Source organism: Myxocyprinus asiaticus, chromosome 32 (assembly GCF_019703515.2).
Source record: "Myxocyprinus asiaticus isolate MX2 ecotype Aquarium Trade chromosome 32, UBuf_Myxa_2, whole genome shotgun sequence".
In the NCBI taxonomy this organism is placed as follows: Eukaryota; Metazoa; Chordata; class Actinopteri; order Cypriniformes; family Catostomidae; genus Myxocyprinus; species Myxocyprinus asiaticus.
Window position 1 is genome coordinate 20,477,554 of NC_059375.1, and position 22,807 is coordinate 20,500,360.

The 22,807-nt window shown below is 39.2% G+C and overlaps 1 long non-coding RNA gene across 1 annotated transcript; it reads left to right on the forward strand.

Moving 5' to 3' along the window:
• Nucleotides 1-1,356: 1,356 nt before the first annotated feature.
• Nucleotides 1,357-19,248, forward strand: LOC127422900 (uncharacterized). The gene is made up of 3 exons (XR_007894234.1): nucleotides 1,357-1,405; nucleotides 17,904-18,147; nucleotides 18,876-19,248. It is a non-coding gene; the product is annotated as an uncharacterized LOC127422900 (long non-coding RNA).
• The last annotated feature ends 3,559 nt before the right edge of the window (nucleotides 19,249-22,807 follow it).

Here is a 22,807-nt window from a genome sequence, read left to right on the forward strand (position 1 = left end):
TGAAACCTCGATTTTTGCTTTTTTAAGAAAAAGGAAGGACAAGACGAAATTACATTTTGTGGTAATAAATATTATGCTACATATGCTAGTGACTGAGCTTAGCTTGTATTGAACCCGGAATGTTCCTTTAAATTAGATGTTTCCACATGAAGCAGATTTTAGGTTACATAACTATTTTATTTTTTACAGTGAGTGTTAAAGTTAGAGTTGTTTTTATTGATGAACTGATTATTGGCTAACTGCTTTTTAAACTAACTGAAACACCCTGAATACTTCACCAACAAAACTAATTTTAAGGGTTAGATCAGGTAGAATAGCTCTTTAAAGTAACATTTGCAGGTTACCACTTTCAACAGTATATCAAGTCACCACCCCACACTTTAAAAAGTGATAACCTGCAGTTGTAACCTAAAGAAGCTATTTCTACCTGATCTAACCCTGAATATTAGTTTGTTGGTGTAACCCAATGTATTCAAGTTAATTTAGTGATGTTAAATTATATATTTGATTAGAATAAAACCAGTTAATTTAGATGTTACCACACAAAGCAATTTTTTTCAGTGTTCATTAACATGTACATAACAATCACACACAAACTCCTCATATTCAATAGTTTGTAAGAACATGTGGCCTCTGCTTTCTCTTGGTTTTCACAAGCACTGATTTTACAGTGATACATGTGGCTAAAAAAAGCAGCAAAAAATAAATAAATAAATAAAATAAAAAGCTAGTTAAACTTTGAAGTGTTTCCATATTTATGATATAAAATTGTAATTTTCTTGGCTGAGTGTACGCTTCTGTGAAAGGGAGGGGTCATGGCATTGTGTCTGATAAACCCTCATGGCTGCCCCTATCAGTGGCTCAAGCTGGGGCCTGAAAGTGGGTGGAAAGTGAAGAGCAGCGTAATCACCAATCTCATTCCTGCCCTGCCCTCCTACTGGCAAGATGGCAAGAACTACTCATGACTCAGCTGTACTGAAGCCCCCTCTTCAACAGAATCCACATCCATTTAAAAGAAACCGATTATTTTAATTTGTGCGAAATGTGCAGCATGACAGTGGACTATGTCAGCAAGCTTTGTTTGTATTTTTTCTTTACTAAGCTGATATGGACTTTAAAACTTCATTCAATATTCTTAACATATACTGTATATGACTTTTGCATGTTCAGCAACCTCCGTGTCAATCTTTGTTTCCAATCCTTTATATAGGGTCATCGCTTAAATTCATGGGAAATTTGACAAAGTGTTTAAGCTATTTTTGATATTAGTATGCTTCTAATGTGTAGCATTACTATAGCATTTATGTTATCACTTGGTTTAATTAAATCTTCACACTCCAAGCTTTACTTTTGCAGCTGAACTGAGATCCCACCTGTGACAGTCTGACCAGTCTACAGACACATGGTAGGCCTATAGCAAGTATTGAGTTCTCCTCTCATATTTTTATGATTTGTCCATCCTCAGGACCTCAAGTCACATATCATAATCAACAACATGTTATTTCTAAAGTTTTGCTGCTATTCTATGTAATATTTTATTAAATGAACAACATTTTGACAAAATCTCAAGTCATTTTTATTTGTATAGCGCTTTTCACAATACACGTTTCAAAGCAGCTTTACAGAAAAATATGAAATGTCTGTAATGTTATACAAGTCTTTATCCCCTTATTGTAATGTCTGTAATGCCCTATTTTTTGCCCCTTCATTGAAAATAATTAACATTTTTATTCATAATTTCTTTGTCTTCAAGCCTGAGCAAAGCCTTGCTGTGGCAAGGGGAAAAAACTCACCCTCATGTCATTCCAAAGCCATTTCATTTTCTTTGTCTGCGTAACACAAAATGAGATATAATGCAGTATATTATAGGCTTAGAGCCTCATCTAGCATCTCCTTCCATTAAAGTCAAATGGGTTAAGTCACAATAAAAATTGTTTTGTGTATATTTCATTAAAACAATTGTCAGGAGTTGATATGGTTTGATTAAAGGAAAGGACAAACTGTAGCCTATTCAAATAGATAAAATAAATGAAATAGATAAAATAAATTCTAGCCATTGATCATCATGATGACGCCGCGGATGGCTGCATCGGTGTGGAGCTCTTCAGTTCTTTGTTGTTTTTGTTTATTTGTCCTGTGTTTAGTAATCTTTTTCCAGTCAGTTTTAACAGAGACAAACTGCTGAACATTCGACAGCATTTACCAGACAATCTTTTCCCGGATTTAGAATATTCAGACATTTTGCTAGACATTTTAGTTGGAGGCGCAGCTCTGCTGTTCAGGAGACGCAGGCGAGGGAGACGAGCTGGTGCGCTGGTCAAACTCTGTCGGCGTGGATTTCGAACAACGCTGCTGAGTATTCATTTAGCGAATCTCCGCTCTCTTCCTAACAAAACGGATGAACTACATCTCGTCACCCCCACAAACAAGGACTTTTCAACCTCTGCTGCCTTGTGCTTCACAGAAACCTGGCTGAGTGAAGCCATTCCGGACAGCGTGTTACATCTGCCGGGCTTCCAACTGTTCAGAGTGGATTGCATCGTGGAGTTAATGGGGAAAACGAGAGGCGGTGGAACATGATTTTATATCAGTGAAAGTTGGTGTACAGATGTAACAACATTAAAGAGGATGTGCTGTCCTAATTTGGAAGCACTCTTTATTAACTGTAAGCCGTTCTACTCACCGCGGGAGTTTTCCTTGTTTATTCTGGTGAGTGTGTATATCGCGCCAAACGCGTGTTTGAACACAGCGCTGCAACAGCTGGCTGATCAAATCACAGACACAGAACAACAATACCCGGACTCAGTTATTATTATTCTTGGGGATTTTAACAAAGCTAATCTCACACGTGAACTGCCCAAATACAAACAGCACATCACATGCTTCACCAGAGACAGGAACATACTGGATCATTGTTACACAACAATAAAGGATGCATATCGCTCTGTCCCTAGAGCAGTTTTGGGACTCTCTGATCACTGTCTGGTTCATCTTCTTCCAACCTACAGGCAGAAATTAAAATCAACCAAGCCAGTAGTAAGGACTTTAAAGAGATGGACCAATGAAGCAGAGTGGGAACTACAAGCCTGTTTTGATTGCACGGATTGGAGCATTTTTGAGGCTGCAGCCACAGACCTGGATGAGCTCACAGATACTGTTACATCATATATCAGTTTCTGTGAGGATATGTGCATCCCTACTAGGACTTATTTAAAGTTCAACAATGACAAACCATGGTTTACAGCAGAGCTCAGGCAGCTTCGTCAGGCCAAAGAGGATGCTTAAAGGGGTGGGGATAAAGTCTTGTACAATCAGGCCAAATACACACTGAACAGGGAAATCAGAGTGGCTAAAAGAAGATACTCTGAGAAGCTAAAAAACAAGTTTTCAGCTAATGACCCTGCATCAGTGTGGAGTGGCATGAAACAACTCACAAATTACAGGACTCCTACCCCCAACCCTGTAGGGAACCAACAACTGGCTGACGACCTGAATGTGTTCTACTGCAGATTTGAAAGGCCCAATCTCACACCCCACACCCACTCCGACCTTCACTTCACACAAACACCAACACCTCCTGCAACCCCCCTCCTCCCCCCTCCTGCTACTCAACCTGCACTTAAGATCTGTGAAGATGATGTGAGCCACGTCTTTCGGAAACAAAAGACGAGGAAGGCTTCAGGCCCAGATGGCGTCTCACCAGCGTGTCTTCGATCCTGTGCTAACCAGCTGGCCCCCATCTTCACACAGATCTTCAATAGATCACTGGAGCAGTGTGAAGTCCCATGCTGCTTCAAACGCTCAATCATTATTCCTGTCTCAAAGAAACCAAAAATCACAGGACTTAATGACTACAGACCTGTCGCCCTGACGTCTGTGGTCATGAAATCATTTGAGAGACTGGTGTTGGCCCAGCTGAAGAACATCACTGGACCCTTTCTAGATCCCCTTCAATTTGCTTATAGAGCAAACAAGTCTGTGGATGATGCAGTCAACATAGGATTGCATCATATCCTGCAACATCTGGACAGACCAGGGACATATGGAAGGATCCTTTTTGTGAACTTCAGTTCAGCTTTCAACACCATCATCCCAGCTATACTCTAGAATAAATTACACCAACTCTCTGTTCCCATGTCTATCTGTCAATGGATTACCAGCTTTCTGATGGACAGGCAGCAGCTTGTGAGACAGGGGAAACTCACTTCTAGCACATGTACAATCAGCACTGGTGCCCCCCAGGGATGTGTGCTCTCCCCACTACTCTTCTCCCTCTACACCAATGACTGCATCGCCAAGGACCCCTCTGTCAAGCTCCTGAAGTTTGCAGACGACACCACTGTCATCGGCCTCATCCGAGATGACGATGAGTCTGCATACAGAAGGGAGGTTAAACAGCTGGCTGTCTGGTGCAGTCAAAACAACCTTGAGCTGAACACGCTCAAAACAGTGGAGATGATTGTGGACTTTAGGAGAAACACCCCAACACTGTCCCCCCTCACCATTCTAAACAGCACTGTGGCAGCAGTGGAGTCATTCAGGTTCCTGGGCACTACCATCTCACAGGACCTGAAGTGGGAGACCCACATTGACTCCATTGTGAAAAAGGCCCAGCAGAAGTTGTACTTCCTTTGCCAGCTAAGGAAATTCAACGTACCACAGGCGCTGCTGATACAGTTTTACTCAGCAGTCATTGAGTCTGTCCTCTGCACTTCAATAACTGTCTGGTTTGGTTCAGCTACGAAATCAGACATCAGAAGACTACAAAGGACAGTTCGGACTGCTGAGAGGATTATTGGTTGCCCTCTGTCCCCCCTTCAAGAACTATACACTTCCAGAGTGAGGAAAAAGGCTGGAAAAATCACTCTGGACCCCACTCACCCTGCCCACTACCTTTTTGAACTGTTGCCTTTTGGCCGACGCTTCAGAGCTCTGAGCACCAGATCCATCAGGCACAGGAACAGTTTTTTTCCTCAGGCTATCCATCTCATTAACAGTTAAACTGCCCCATTGAGCAATAACTATGTGCAATACACAGTTTAGTCTTTTTTATATTTATCCAACACATCCAACCTCTTCTGCCATTTTATTCCTCTGAAAAAAACAAAACAAAAAAAAAAACAAAAAAAAAAACATTTGCACTGTACATAACAGATAACAGATTGTATTAGATTTGCACTACCCATGTGTATGTGTGTATGTGTGTGTCTGTACGTATGTGTATAATTTGTTTTATTTTTTATTTTTTATTATTATCTATGTCTTGCTACTGTTTTTGTATTGTTTTGTATTGTTGTACACTGGAAGCTCCTGTCACCAAGACAAATTCCTTGTATGTGTAAGCATACTTGGCAATAAAGCTGATTCTGATTCTGATTCTGATTAGCATCTTCCTTGAAGCAAGATGAGTAACAGAAATAAAGACTTTGTCATGGTAGATGAGGCTGACAGACAAACAGAAAAACTAGCTGCAGATGTTTTGCTCTGCTCTAACATATTCTATATAGAAAGACGTATTGAATAGTAATTATCTTGAATAATATGAAATAAATATATCTTGTAAAGAGCTGTTTTTATTTTATTTATTTATTTATTTATTTATTATGATTCATACCATGTTGTATAACTGTTTTAATATGTCGCATAGGCCAGTTGTTTACATTTTGAGTGATTTGGCTATATAGCTAAATATATTTTTTCTTTCCCGACAATTGTCTATTGCAATTAGTTGTTGAGCATGCTGTCCACTAGATGGCGATAGCGTACCACACTGAAGAAAACCATACTGGCCACAAGAAAACAATACTGGCATCGCCTACATTCAGCCAATGGTCAACTTTATAATCAAAGTAGATTTTGACCAAAAAGTTGAACTTTGTCAGGTTGGGCCATGTTATCACAGCCTACATTTTAAATATTAGAAATGTATAGGCCTACAATTTATTAATTATATTTCTCAGCCAAAACAATATGAACGTGTATCAAATTCATGCTTTTAGTAATTCCTACGTGTCCGTTTAGCTCAATAAAGATCTCTAAGCCAATATGGTTTGCCAAAAACAGGTTTACCTTTCATGGTTTCAAAAGACACAAGATGGTTTGTACACAGGTAAGCAGGATTACATATGAATTATTTTCCCTTGCTCTAATCATGTTGATGTGTTGTTTGCTCAAGCACTCACTGGTAGATCACACATCCCACCCATACTATTTGCCTCAGCCTGCCAAGATCTCAGACATGTTGCATTGTGACTGGATTACACAATAATAGATATTTAATGCAGATCACTTTTGTGGTTTATAAAGTCCATGACCATTTGTGAGGACTGTAATAAAGGGGGAAAGGGAGAGGAGGAAAGCACTGTGAAACATCAAATGAATAACCTTTAATCTTAATGTTTCTGCACATGAAATAAAATATGATCTGGCAATTACGAAAATGGAAATCTTACCCATCTGATGGTATTAAATCATGTACACATCTTTCAACATGTCTGTCTATTTGTGCACCTCTTAGGCCATGTCATGTCCTCTCATCCTGTGGATGCCCCCGTGAGGGCATTTAAACATTTGTCATTCCATGACAGGTAATACTCCTTGTGTTAACAGAATGCTACAGAAATACATCATGATGTGGAGCTTGGTGGATGATGACATCTGAGAGTTTTTTTGTTTTGTTTTTCTTTTAAATATATATATATATATATATATATATATATATATATATATATATATATATATATATATATACACACACACACACACACACACACACACACACACACACATATATATATATATATATATATATATATATATATATATATATATATATATATATATATATATATAATGAAAAGTATGTGTGCTTATTGGTGACAAAGGATATATATGGTCCTGAAGCGCATGCATCTCAATCAAACATCCTTTGTCGTGGGATCTTGCTTGAAATTACTTGACCAGCAGAACAATCAGTGTGCAGATAACAAGCCCTGAGCTTCATTTAACTTGTAAAACATTTGCCATTGTCTGCCATTGTCCAATGATTCACCAGAGATGTTCACGAGTCTTTCATCTGAAGTCTGAGTCAAGTCTGAAATCTTTAACCTGGAGTCCGAGTCAAGTCTGGAATATTTAACAATGGAGTCTGAGTCAAGTCTGGAGTATTTAACACTGGAGTTCGAAAGGGGCCTGGGTAGCTCAGTGAGTATTGACACTGACTACCACCCCTGAAGTCATGAGTTCAAATCCAGGGCATCCTGAGTGAATCCAGCCAGGTCTCCTAAGCAACCAAATTGGCCAGGTTGCTAGGGTGGGTAGAGTCACGTTGGGTTAACCTCCTCATAGTCACTATAATGTGGTTCTCGCTCTCGGTGGGGCGCTTGGTGACGTACTCAACAAGCCACGTGATAAGATGCGCTGATTGATCGTCTCAGACTCGGAGGCAACATGGGGTGTTTGATGCGTACATATATAAGGGAGACCAGGGCTATTATTTTCTTCTGATGTGACTCCACTAAAAGACTTTCTTGTGACATTTCACTGTCCAGCTCAGTAGGTGGCGGTAATGTACCATAAACTGGATTGCCAACCGGCAATAAACATCAACAGAAGAAAACTGCCTTGCCTCTGACAGCACTATGGATCATGAAAAAACGTTAACTAAATCAGGGGTCAGGGCCGTTTCTAGGCATAGGCGAACTAGGCGGGCGCCAAAGAGGAGGCCACTGCAAGGCATCCCAAACATTGACACGTGGAGGGGTAATCACTGGTACGTCAGCAACAGCAAGAGAGAAGTAGACTATTTTATTTACATAAATTACCTGTATTCCAATCTACATCTTGATGTAATCCTTCCTCATGATCACACAACGTGTTTTCATCAGCTGAATGGGAGACTAAACAAGAAGTTAAAATGTGATGAGACTGCAGTATACCAAACAAACTCGCGCATCACGAGCCGGCAGCACTTCACTTTCGGTTAATCACGCGAGTAAATGCGCCTGCTTTGCTTCAGGAGACAGCCTATATTCCGTGTTTCATTTGATTCTTTTTGCTTTCAGAACAGCTTGTGATATAATAGGGAAAACACCACTATTGATCCTTGAGATTTCCAACCCAGCATACAGGTACACCGTCCTTCAAATATAATTTGTAAAGAAATATAAACGATTAAATTAGAAAAATGCAAAACACTTTCACATGTGGACTCAAACTTTGGAAAATCACATGTGCATGTTTTTTTTAGGGGGGGCATCAGCACAGCCATTGACCAGGAAAATAAAAAATGGCACTCCATGTCAAAAAGGTTGACGACCCCTGAACTATATAGTACATAAATAAACTGCAGTGGTGGTGTCGAAGTTGTTGTGTTCAGTCGACAGCTGTTGTATTGCATTGTCAGTGCTGTCTTGTTTGGTATACAATGATAGGATATTAAATTACTGAACTTGATTGGTTTCCATGACAGCAGGGCTGCCTGCTAATACTTCCTAACAGGCAGATTTCATGTCTGTGATTCAGTTAGCTAGTTGTGTGTATTACTTTGCCGAACTGCTTGCTTTTTTAGCGACACTTACCTGTTTTGATCATCTATTCTAGATGTAGAACATAGGCTAAATATAGAAAATGACTCATAAATTTATCATCAATATATATATATATATATATATATATATATATATATATATATATATATATATATATATATATATTTTTTTTTTTTTTTTTTTTTTTTTTTTAATAAATATCGATATCATCTTATTACCCTGCTATATCTTTAGGTATAATTGTGAAAAAATCTTTCCAGCTGTTTTAAGTCCACAAAAAACTGTAAGCATGCTGATTGCAGGATGCTAAGATATGGGACAAATTTCTCTCTCTCACACACACACGCGCGGGCGCACGTGCACAAACAGACAGAGGGAGAGGGGGCGGCATATACAGTGCAGTGCTGTTTTCATCTCATACTAAATTGTTTAAATTCAAACAAAATCTAACATAAAACAAAGGCAATCTGAGTAAACACAAAATACAGTTTTTAAATGATAATGTTATTTATTGAAGCAAAAAAGTTATCCAATACCAACTGGGCCTGTGTGAAAAAGTATTTGCCCCCTTAGTTGCTAAATCGCCAAATCTATGAAACTGCATTCATAATGGGGTTCAGCTGGACTAGACACACCCAGGCCTGTTTACTGCCAACCCTGTTCAATATAATCAACACCTAAATAGAACTTTTTCAGCAGCATGAAGTTGGCTAAAATGTCTATATGCCAAGGTTGAAAGAAATTCCAGAAATGATGAGGAAAAAGGTGATTGAAATACATCAGTCTGGGAAGGGTTACAAAGCTATTTCAAAGGCTCTGGGACTCCAAAGAACCACAGTGAGAGCCATTATCTCCAAATGGAGAAAACTTGGCACAGTAGTGAACCTTCCCAGAAGTCGCAGACCTTCCAAAATTCCTCCAAGAGCACAGCGACGACTCATCCAGGAAGTCACAAAAAAGCCAAGGACAACATCCAAGGAACTGCAGGCCTCTCTCGCATCAATAAAGGTCACTGCTCATGACTCCGCTATCAGAAAGACACTGGCCAAAAATGGCATCCATGGAAGAGTGGCGAGGCAAAAACCACTGCTAACCCAGAAGAACATTAAGGCTCATCTGAATTTTGCCAAAACACACCTTGATGATCCTCAAACATTTTGGGAGAATGTTCTGTGGACTGATGAGTCGAAAGTGGAACTGTTTGGAAGACAGAGGTCCGTTACATGTGGCGTAAATCAAACACAATTCCACAAAAAGAACATCATACCTACAGTCAAGCATGGTGGTGGTAATGTGATGGTGTAGGGATGCTTTGCAGCTTAAGGGCCAGGGCGACGGTTGAGATGCTGTGGCAGGACCTTAAACGGGCAGTTCATGCTCAAACCCTCCAGTGTGGCTGAGCTAAAGCAGTCTGCAAAGAAGAGTGGGCCAAAATTACACCACAGCATTGTGAAAGACTGATCTCCAGTTATCGGAAACGTTTCGTTGCAGTTGTTGCTGCTAAAGTTGGCACAACCAGCTATTAAGTTTAAGGGGGCAGTTAGATTTTCACATTGGTGATATAGGTGTTGGATAACTTTTTTTGCTTCAATAAAAAATAGATATTTGAAAATGATATTTTGTGTTTACTCAGGTTGCCTTTGTTTATGTTATATCTTGTTTGAAGATCTAAAACAATTTAGTATGTAAAATACACAAAAATAGAAGAAATCAAAGCAAATACTTTTTCACAGGACTGTATACTACGAAAACATCAATAAAAGCACTAGGTTTAAATTGACAACCTCTGGTCGGCGATCCTAATGAGATATGTAGCTACACTACCTAATGTTTGCAACAGTACAATATTAGCTAGCTTTTTATGTTATTTAATGTGACTAACCTTTGAAAATGTGTTCTTCCTGAAGTTTATGCTTCTGAGGGCACAACCAAATGTGAGCACAAATGGCACACTGTGTGCCGTCATGTTTCAGAATCAGAATCAGAATGAGCTTTATTGCCAAGTGTTCTCACGTACCCAAGGATTATTTTATTTTTTATTTTTTTGGTGATAGGAAAAACAAGTGCACACAGAACATTAATGTGAGACACATAAAATAAAACAAGGTAAGAGTATAAATAGACACAAATAATAGGACATATAACAGAATGGTGTATGTACATGTGCAAGTGGTAATGTATGTGCAAGGTAGGGGTATGTACAGTTATTGAATTAAATGTGTGAATTTACATATGTACATGAGATATGTATTTACATTACTGCACTATGGGGGAGTCCTGAGGCAGTTTAATTGTTCATGAGGAAAATGGCCTGAGGGTAAAAACAGTTCTTGTGCCTGGATATCCTGGCTCTCAGTGCTCTGTAGTGCCAGCCAGAGGGCAGCAGTTCAAAGAGGGAGTGGGCAGGGTGTGTGGGGTCCAGAGTAATTCTACCTGCACATTTCCTCACTCTGGAGACATACAGGTCTTGGAGGGTAGGCAGGGGGGCTCCAATAATCCTCTCAGCAGTCCTGACCATCCGTTGTAGTTTCCTTCTGTCTGGGGAGTGCGGGGGGGGGGGGGATTTCTCCTGAAGTCCACTATCATCTCCACTATTTTGAGTGTGTTCAGCTCAAGGTTGTTGTGACCGCACCAGACAGCCAGCTGATCAACCTCCCATCTGTAGTGCAGACTCATAATGAGGTGCAGACTCATCACTGTCTGCCTCATCACCGTCGCGGAAACTGTCTGCAAACTTCAGGAGCTTAAAAGTGGGGTCTTTTGCAGTGCAGTCATTCGTGTACAGGGAGAAGAGCAGTGAAGAGAGAACGCATCCCTGAGGAGCACCAGTGCAGATAGTGAGGGTCCCGGATGCGAGTTCCCCCAGTCTAACTTGCTGCTGCCTATCTGTCAGAAAGCTGGTGATCCATCGACAGATTGAGGTGGGCATGGAGAGCTAGGTCAGTTTGGTTGAGAGAAGATCAGGCATGATGTTATTGAAGGCTGAACTGAAGTCCACAAATAGGATCCTTCCATAAGTTCCAGGCCTGTCGAGGTGTTGCAGGATATAATGCAGTTCCATATTGACAGCATCATCCATAGACCTGTTTGCTCAGTAAGCAAATTGAAGGGGGACCAGCAGGGGTCCAGTGATGTCCTTCAGGTAGGCCAAAATCAGTCTCTCAAATGACTTCATGACCACAGATGTGAGAGCGACAGGTCTGAAGTCATTAAGTCCTATGATTTTGGGTTTTTTGGGGACCGGAATGATGGTGGATTGTTTGAAGCAGCAGGGAACTTCACATTTCTCCAGTAATCTATTGAAGATCTGTGTGAAGATGGGGGCCAGTTGGTCAGTGCAGACTTTCAGACAGGACTGAAGCTTTCCTAGTATTTTGTTTCCGAAAGACCCAGCACACATCCTCCTCACAGATCATAAGTACAGATTGAGTAGCAGGAGGGGGGTTCCAGGAGGTGTTGGTGTGTGTGAAGTGAAGATCAAAGCAGGGGAGAGGTGTGAAACTGGGCTTTTCTAACATGCAGTAAAACACATTCAGTTAATCAGCCATTAGTTGACTACAGAACGAGTGGGGGTGGGGTGGGGTGGGTTGTCTTGTACTTGGTGATGCTTTTTAGGCCTTTCCACACAGATGCAGGATCATTGGCTGAAAACAGATTTTTCAGCTTTTCAGATTAGCTTCTTTTAGCCGCTCTAATTTTCTTAGTAAGTGTTTTCCTGGCCTGGTTGTACAATGTTTTATCCCCAATTCTGTAAGCATCCTCTTTGGCATGACAAAGATTTCTGAGTTTTCCTGTAAACCATGGTTTATTGTTATTAAAAATGTCCTAGCAGGGATGCACATATCCACACAGAAACTGATATATGATGTCACAGTATCTGTGAGCTCATCCAGGTCTGTGGCTACAGCCTCAAAAACACTCCAATCAGTGCAGTCAAAGCAGGCTTGTAGTTCCAGCTCTGCTTCATTGGTCCATCTCTTTACCCATCCTTACTACAGGCTAAGCTGATTTTAGTTTCTGCTTGTAGGTCAGGAGAAGATGAACCAGACAGTGATCGAGAGTCCTAAAGCTGCTCCGTGTCTGTGATGTGATCAGCCAGCTTTTGCAGCGCTGCACTCACACACGCTTGTGGTGGGATATAAACACTCACCAGAATAAACGAGGAAAACTCCCACGGCGAGTATAAAGGCTTACAGTTGATGAAGAGCGCCTCTAAATTAGGACAGCGCATCATCTTCAACGCTGTTACATCTGTACACCAACTTTTGTTGATGTAAAAGCATGTTCCACTGCCTCTCATTTTCCCCGATAACTCTGCGATGCGATCAGCTGAAAACAGCTGAAAGCCCGGCAGATGTAATGCATTGTCCGGGATGGCTTCACTCAGCCAGGTTTCCATGAAACACAGAGCAGCGGTGTTAAAAAAGTCCTTATTTGTTTGAGAGAGCAGAAGCAGTTCGTCCATTTTGTTGGCGAGGGAGCGGACATTCGCCAGATAAATACTCGGCAGCGGAGTCCTAAAGCCGCATCAACAAAGGTTTACAAGCACGCTGGCTCGCTTCCCTCGCGTGCATCTTTTGGATCGCTTGTAGAGCACCGATGCGCCTCCAACTAAGATATCTAATAAAATGTCAGAATAATCAAACACCGGCAAAAAATTATCAGGTATGCTGTGCCGAAGATTCAGCAGTTCATCCCTGGTGAAACTGATCAGGAAAGAGTGACAAAAAAAACATGACAAACAAAAGTAAAAAAAATGCTAGAGAGCTCCATACCGAAGCAGCCATCTGCGGCACCATCTTTTACGATATTTTTACGAATGTTTAATGGGACTTATCACATTTCAGGGTTACGCCGAAATACATCTTTGGATCCTACGATAAGGGTCCAATCGATCATGACACATGGGGAAATGTGAAGCAATTGTAATAAACCATACAAAAAAATAAATAAATTCTTCCTTTAAGATTATGTCCCTCCCCAGTCTAGGTGTTGGGAAAGGAGTAACAAGAAAACAAACAAATAACGGCAAGACCAATAACTTTCCTCTCCTGTCCCAGAACTCGACAAAAATGCAGTTTTTAGAAACATAAAAGGTTTACTGTCAAGTTCAATATACACGTGAAGCTTCAAAAGGGCCTCAGAAGGGGACAAGGCCAAAATAACACACATACAGTTCTTCTGAGGATAGGCCTTTATCACACTTCCACGTTCACGGAGCAGAAGCGTCGCTTAGTAGCGCAAAATAACTTCTGCTGCAGTCTGTTTCACTGACAGTGCCCACAGCACGGAAATATTATGGACTATTTTATGTACAATTCATCTCAAATACTATAATTTAAACAGACCTACCTCATTGTACAATCATTACTCAGGGATGAAGTAAAGAAAAACAGTGTCATGTTTTATTATTTTAAACAGGATGTGTGTTAGCAGGGAACACTTCACAGAATAAGTAACTTTTTTTATTGGAGGAATGCAAGAATATAGTACAAACAAGAGTACATTTACACATTAAAGAGCATTAGATCAAGATAGGGGTATACAGTATGTCACAAAAAACATATTCAGAGTAAAGAATATACAGAGTGTTTGCGATGACAATGATCACATTGCTTTCATGTACTTTTTATAATCTCCATGTATGATACAAGATCCATTTAAAATATTCATATAAAGAAACATTTCCATCCCAGATTCCAGTACAGAAAATAACTGGTTTAATAGTTTTATATATGGAGTTATATCCTCATGGTTTGAGGACGATGATTGGGGAAGCGTCCACTTGCAAGTCACGACCAAATGCAATGTAAATATAACAAAGATGAAAATGTCCCAGGGTCTACAACTGTATTAAATTTACAAATGGGAGAAGAGCAAGCTGCAATAGTGAAAACAATGACATTAATGCTTAAACGCTGTCTCTTCGGACTTGAGTTTGAGCACAATAATCATCTGGGAGTAAACTGAACAGCACGCAGAGATTTTCATGAACTGGGAAAACTTTGTGCTGATAATCGCATCGCTCAGACACCATTACACATTAAAGTGCTAGATAACACACAAGGTGAAGTGCTGTGTTAATCCAAAGAAATGATTAAACGGCTAATGTTTACTGCCAAGTGCATCCAGGTTGGATAAACTCACTGAAAATACTACGCTCATCCATAGACAGGTCAATGCATGGATGTTTGGTTACGCTACTAGTCAGTGCCGGATGTGACGACACGTGGACTGTGATAAAGGTCTATTACTTACGCTTTTAAAAATAACATTAAAAAGCTCTTACCTCACTTCCTTTCTAACCAAGAAACAGATAAGAAAAAAAAAAAAGACATCCACCTGCCTACTGCTTCCAAAACAATGTTAAATTTCTCACTTTTAAGTAACAATATACGTGTAGGCGAGTAAAACAGGGAATAGACACAATCTTACATAATCTATTTTAGTGAACAATTTGTACACTAACAGAATTATCAACAATAATAAAAACACCAGGCGACAAGAATAATAGCACACTAGCTAAAGTCTGGGGCAGGAGGGAATTTTTATATATATATATATATATATATATATATATATATATATTTATTTATATTAAAAAGCTCAGCAGTGTGAAAAAAAAAAAAGAAAAAAAAAAAGGCCTCCCCAAACTGAGTTTTCTCCAGCTTTATCAACCGGCTCTCCCTGCAGCAGCCAATCAGAACAGACCATCAGTTGATGATAATCAAAGTCAGCTGGCATCCATTAAGCTTCACATGAAAGAGAGAGAGAGAGCGAGAGAGAGAGAGAGCCCAAAACAACAGCAAAACACTGCGACAATACCCAACACATATAAAAAATCCTTAATAACGTCTATTACTGTAGATGTATAATAAACAAATAAAGGAATTACGCCCTAGAATGTAACAACTAAGATATTAATAGTTAAGGTTAAAAGACTTGAGTTGTTTTTGAAACATTCATGTGTCCTTTATGTCGAGACAAGTCAAGTCTGAAGTAATTTTAGGTTGAGTCTGGAGTCAAGTTTGAAGTCTATTAAAATGTGACTGGAGTCTGAGTCTCTAACTTGAGTCCCCATCTCTGATTCACACTCACTTGCACATACAGCACTTGTTGTTTCAAACATAATTGAGGTTAAAGGAATAGTCTGTGTTCAATAGAAGTTAAGCTCAATCGACAACATTTGTGGCTTAATGTTGATTACTACAAAAAAATAACTCGTCACTCCTTTTAAAAAAAAAAAAGCAAAAATCAAGGTTACAGTGAGGCACTTACAATGGAAGTGAATGGCACCTTGGCACAACTTGTTCCCAAAATCCCTAAACTTCTAACTAAAGTTTGTACTGAAGTTTGTTTTTGCAACTGCATTAACTGCTAGCAACTCATTTCAGTATTAACTCCAAAACACTGACTGTGGAGTTTCCTTTTCACAGTTGTACTTGATCTTTGCATTCATAAAATTCAATGAATGCCCATTTTTTTTTAGCCATGCATTGTAATCACGGCACACAAAAGGGAGGGGGCTTTTGGATTTCCTGCACGTAGTGGAGTCAACATGGTAAGTTAGAGGCTGAAAGGAAGGAACAAAATAGTGCCTTTCAAATGAGCTATTTGAATTGCAAACCTTTGCGATACAAGTGGACTTTTCAATCACCAGATAAACCCCTTGCTGTGGGCAAAGTGTGGAAATGAGAGTTTCCTTAAGAGCACTGAGTTAAGGGGACAATGTCTTCACTTATAATATAAATTACTGAGTTCAGGTATGAAACTCTGAATGGTGTACTGTAAGCTGATAGTTTCTTTGAACTTGTTATCTGTTAGCCAATTAGCTCGCTCACATGTGACATGTCAAGCCATTTAGCTCACATGGTGTTGGTCAAACTGATAGGTCTTTTGATGTGTAATCGGGTAGCCAATTAACTTGTGTAATCTCTCCTTGAATAACAATTAAATTTGCTCAGTTTTGTTCAAGTATGCCACAGAATTCACTGCAGCACAGTGCGTTGTGAGAGTTTTCTCTGAAACCCTCCACCTCCCCAGCGCCACTTGTCTAGATCTGTTACATGAGAATATATATATATATATATATATATATATATATATATATATATATATATATATATATATATAAATTTTTTTCTCTCCCTTTTTCTTCCCAATTTGGAATGCCCAGTTCCCAATGCGCTCTAAGTCCTCATGATGACGTAGTGACTCGCCTCAATCCGGGCAGCGTAGAACGAATCTCAGTTGCCTTCGCGTCTGAGACAGTCAATCTGCGCATCTTATCACGTGGCTTACTGAGCGCGTTACTGCGGAGACCTAGCGCATGAGGAGGCCCACACTATTCTCCACGGCATCCACGCATAACTCACCATGCATCCCACCGAGATCGAACCACATTACAGTGACCATGAGGAGGTTACCCCATGTGACTCTACCCTCCCTAGCAACCGGGCCAATTTGGTTGCTTAGGAGACCTGACTGGAGTCACTCAGCACACCCTGGATTCAAACTCGCGACTCCAGGGGTGGTAGTCTCTGTCAATATTCGCTGAGCTACCCAGGCCCCACTTCATGAGAATATTTATGTCTAATTGTGCAGCAGCAGCATGTCTACGTGCTTAACTCAATATGTTTGTGTATGTTCTAGCAGTAGCAAGTCTCCGTACTTGCTCTGCAGCAGCTGCAGCAGCAGCGTAGCAGCTCAAGTCTGCCAAGACCTATATCCTATCAATATATCATACCTATAACAACATGCTAAATCTTTCAGACAGTTGTCATGAATGAACTGTAATTCTTACAATATTCATAACTGACTATATTTCTTTATCATATTGTAGAGTCTGATATACAGTTTTTAGACAAACTGCTCTCACAACACCATGGAGAAATATGCAGTTTGAAGATATGTTATCTAAAGTATGATGCATCGGTTCAAGATTGCATGTTGTTTGTACATGCACATGCTCTTATCCTAATTTTCCAGGCTGTCAAAAATGTCAATCAATGACCTCAGCAATAAATAATGTAAGACACCAGGGATGTGGAACATCTCGCCTCAACTATATGTCATTGTATAGTTAGAGACAGGCAGAGAATTTACTGTCTTCACTGCTGTTTAGATAATAACATTGGCAGCAGCTCCCATCTCTCTCCACCCCAAGGAAACAGAAAGAGCTCTTGTTTCTGGCTGTTCTTGGCTGTTAATGTTCAGTGATTCAGAGATCCTCCTACTTTTACTTTCAGTTGCAAATGAGTAATGGAATAATTAAGTGACTCACATGTTACCAACAGTAAACAATTTCTTTTTATATGTTATATGAAGCTATATTGGTATATTGTTTGAAACTAGCAGGACTCAATGCCTGGATGTCTGAGGGAGCATGGACATGTCATCAGGCGGAGGACTACCATAAACTAAGACTCCCCTTCTGGCCCCCATAAACTAGAAGGCCAGAGGGGAACACAAGAGAGCAGAAGCAAAACTTCCAATCCCTTGACTTTCTAAGCAGCTCCTCTGAAGAGCTGCCAGCTGCGCTTCCTTCACTGGGCCTCTGCAGGGGAACACAAGCCTTTGAAGTGGTTATGGCATGTAGGTGAGCAACAGGCAGTGGCAAGAAAACTGTGGAGAAGAAATACTAGGGAGAGATAAATACTCAATTTAGTCTTTTGATTAATAAAAAATGGTAACCTGAAATTGTTACCTCGATGAGCAATTTCTAAATTATCTAACCCTTAAATTGAGTTTTGTTGGTTTAACCTAATGTTTTCAGATTGATTCAGTGGTGTTAAATAATATTTTGTACAATATTTTGTGCATAAAACCAGTTAATCCAGATGTTAACACATGAAGATAATTTTTAGGTCCATACAATGCAAGTTAATGGTGATCAGACATTTGAAGGTCCAAAAAGCACATAAAGGCAGCATAAAAGTAATCCATATGACTCCAGTATTTAAATCCATATCTTCAGTAGTGATATTATAGGTGTGGGTGAGAAACAGATCAATATTTAAATAATATTTTACTATCAATCTCCACTTTCACTGAAAGTAAATCTAAACGGGCACCACGTGTGACTTACAGATGTGAAAGTGAAAGTGGAGATTTAGAGTAAAAAGGACTTACATTTTTATCTGTTTCTCACCCAAACCTATTATATGGCTCTGAAGACATGGATTTAACCACTGCAGTCTTATGGATTACTTTTATGCTGCCTTTATGTGATTTTTGGAGCTACAAATGTCTGATCACTATTCACTTGCACTGTATGGACCTACAGAGCTTAGATATTCATCTAAAAATCTTTTTTGTGTTCTGCAGAAGAAAGAAAGTCATACACATCTGGGATGGCATGAGGGTGAGTAAATGATGAGAGAATTTTCATTTTTGGGTGAACTATCCCTTTAACATTTTCCACCGAAAGAAATTATACCTCATGTTTAAGAGAACAGGTATTTATTTCATTTCATTTCGGTGTGTCTGCCAGGACAGTTTAAACAAATTGTGAAGCAAGTAACATAGGATGTTTACCATGTTGGTGAGCTCTTTGGCCATTTTTAAAACATCTTTCCTTTAAAAGTATTCTGATGGAATTGACTACTTGGTCTGATGCCTGCATCAGTTCTGCTAAAGTATTCCTTCACCAATAGCTCCAGACATCGCCAAGACATTCAACATACCTAATTAAACTTAACGACCCTTCAGTAAAAAGTTTGGCTTACACTTCACTGCCCAAAGATAAAGCTTAATCACTGATTTTTTGTTTTGTTTTTGTAAGTACAGTAATTGCCACACTCAAAAAAAAAAAAAAAAAAAGAACATAAAAGAAGAAAAAAGAAGAAAACAAAAAAGCTTTTTGGCTGAATTTAATTCAGACGTGGACAGTAATTCCACATCTATGAAATGAGTTTTCTTAACTTAAAATTACTTCTATAAAATACTTTGTGTAGTAAGAACCTAGTTGAATTGGGTAAACCCAACAAAAATAGATATGTCAGTGTAACTCAAATAAATGTACTATCTATCCATCCATTCACCTATATGTACTAACTAGTGAAAGTTAGCATGCTAGATACATGTTGAATGGAAGCACTAGAGAGTGCAGTTTAGTAACTATGCTATGGTTAACACAGCTTTTACACAATAAAGCAAGGAATCGAATTCATATGCATCATTTACCTGTCCTCTTTAGCTCAAGCTCCACTCTTCACCGTAATGTAACCCCCGAAACACCAACATAACAGAAACTCTTCAAAATATCAACATAACAATACAGTAAACACTAATAAATATTCCCCTTTATATTCATCTTGCACAAAAACACATCAAATAACACTTAAAGTTGCACTCAGTAACTTTTGTCTTTGTGTCATATTGGACTTACACTGACACCTAGCAGCTTGGATACAGCATAATTTAAAATCAATAATTTTCAGTTTCAGATACCATTGTAGAAATGTAGTATTCACAGTCAGCCATGATTACTTTAATCAGTGAGTGAATGTGTCAAAATATCAGAACGGTTACTGAGATTAAGCGAGTAGTATTCGACTGGTCATGTGATTCTAACATGGCAGCCCCCATGTGTGGACCCTCTCTGTGTAGAATAAAACAGATTTTACTTTAGATTAGATTACTTTAATGTGAGTGGTCATGATTTCCTAAATACAGGTGCATCTCAATAAATTAGAATGTCGTGGAAAAGTTCATTTATTTCAGTAATTCAACTCAAATTGTGAAACTCGTGTATTAAATAAATTAAATGCACACAGACTGAAGTAGTTTAAGTCTTTGGTTCTTTTAATTGTGATGATTTTGGCTCACATTTAACAAAAACCCACCAATTCACTATCTCAAAAAATTAGAATATGGTGACATGCCAATCAGCTAATCAACTCAAAACACCTGCAAAGGTTTCCTGAGCCTTCAAAATGGTCTCTCAGTTTGGTTCACTAGGCTACACAATCATGGGGAAGACTACTGATCTGACAGTTGTCCAGAAGACAATCATTGACACCCTTCACAAGGAGGGTAAGCCACAAACATTCATTGCCAAAGAAGCTGGCTGTTCACAGAGTGCTGTATCCAAGCATGTTAACAGAAAGTTGAGTGGAAAGAAAAAGTGTGGAAGAAAAAGATGCAACCAAGCAAGAGAACCGCAGCCTTATGATTGTCAAGCAAAATCGATTCAAGAATTTGGGTGAACTTCACAAGGAATGGACTGAGGCTGGGGTCAAGGCATCAAGAGCCACCACACACAGACATGTCAAGGAATTTGGCTACAGTTGTCGTATTCCTCTTAAGCCACTCCTGAACCACAGACAACGTCAGAGGCGTCTTACCTGGGCTAAGGAGAAGAAGAACTGGACTGTTGCCCAGTGGTCCAAAGTCCTCTTTTCAGATGAGAGCAAGTTTTGTATTTCATTTGGAAACCAAGGTCCTAGAGTCTGGAGGAAGGGTGGAGAAGTTCATAGCCCAAGTTGTTTGAAGTCCAGTGTTAAGTTTCCACAGTCTGTGACGATTTGGGGTGCAATGTCATCTGCTGGTGTTGGTCCATTGTGTTTTTTGAAAACCAAAGCCACTGCACCTGTTTACCAAGAAATTTTGGAGCACTTCATGCTTCCTTCTGCTGACCAGCTTTTTAAAGATGCTGATTTCATTTTCCAGCAGGATTTGGCACCTGCCCACACTGCCAAAAGCACCAAAAGTTGGTTAAATGACCATGGTGTTGGTGTGCTTGACTAGCCAGCAAATCTATGGGGTATTGTCAAGAGGAAAATGAGAAACAAGAGACCAAAAAATGCAGATAAGCTGAAGGCCACTGTCAAAGAAACCTGGGCTTCCATACCACCTCAGCAGTGCCACAAACTGATCACCTCCATGCCACGCCAAATTGAGGCAGTAATTAAAGCAAAAGGAGCCCCTACCAAGTATTGAGTACATATACAGTAAATGAACATACTTTCCAGAAGGCCAACAATTCACTAAAAATGTTTTTTTTATTGGTCTTATGATGTATTCTAATTTGAGATAGTGAATTGGTGGGTTTTTGTTAAATGTGAGCCAAAATCATCACAATTAAAAGAACCAAAGACTTAAACTACTTCAGTCTGTGTGCATTGAATTTAATTAATACACAAGTTTCACAATTTGAGTTGAATTACTGAAATAAATGAACTTTTCCACGACATTCTAATTTATTGAGATGCACCTGTATATTGCTAAATTACAATTTATGTTTTTAGGAGTTAAATTTTTTTAATGAGGAAAAATTACTGAGTGTACCTTTCATTTTAACATTTACTCTCCCTATCGAGTTCCGTGCAACGCATGCTGGGAAATGGAAATCCCCTGCCCAGTTTCATTAATGCTACATTTACGCCACAAAAAGTATTCATGCAGTCCTTGCTCAAAAACTTCCAATAGAACACAATCAAATCAAATTGTGACAAAATGTTCAACAATTGTTTTGCTTTCGTTTTTTTTTTATTTTTTTTTGTTTTTTTTTGTCCAGTACATAACATTTAATCCAATTGTACAATCAAACTGAGCACTTTATTGTGATGTAAATGAGCCCACCAGAAAGAATAAGTAAGTGTTTCTATTGAGAGCATGGACAGTACTTTTCTAAACATGCAATCGTCAAAGATAAAATCATAGCCAGCTGCCACATGTTGTATCCCGGATTACACAGTACCTCAAAGGAACCATAATGTCTATGGAAACTAGAGAAGTTGGAATCTTACTCACAGACTCCTGCTATAATGATTGATCAGATGATGAAGATGAAAGGAGAAAAAGTAGAAAGCAGAGACTATAATGCTGAAATGTACTCCCTGGCAGGTGTGAGCTTCGAAAATCAAAAGGATGAAACCATGCTCCTCCCTTATTTATTGTATGTCTGAAAACAAAATGAAAAATGGTGCACTTTTTGTATAGCGAAAATATGTTATTCTGCTTCTTGCCTTAGCAACATTTCTTACAAAATCACTCATCTGATTTAACTAGCGTGGTCATGGGTCATGAGAGACAGTGCCTATAACGTTTGTTTAAAAGTTCCAGTTATTGTCTTTTTGTACATTTAGAAAGTAGCTGAATGGAGTGGATCAATACATTTTAGACAGAAATGTAGTCAGAATTTGCTAATATTTCAGATTTAAATTATCACAAAGAAAAATCATTCTTTAACCATTCCGTCATCAATTCACTATGTAGAGGGCCTGGGTAGCTCAGAGAGTATTGATGCTGACTAC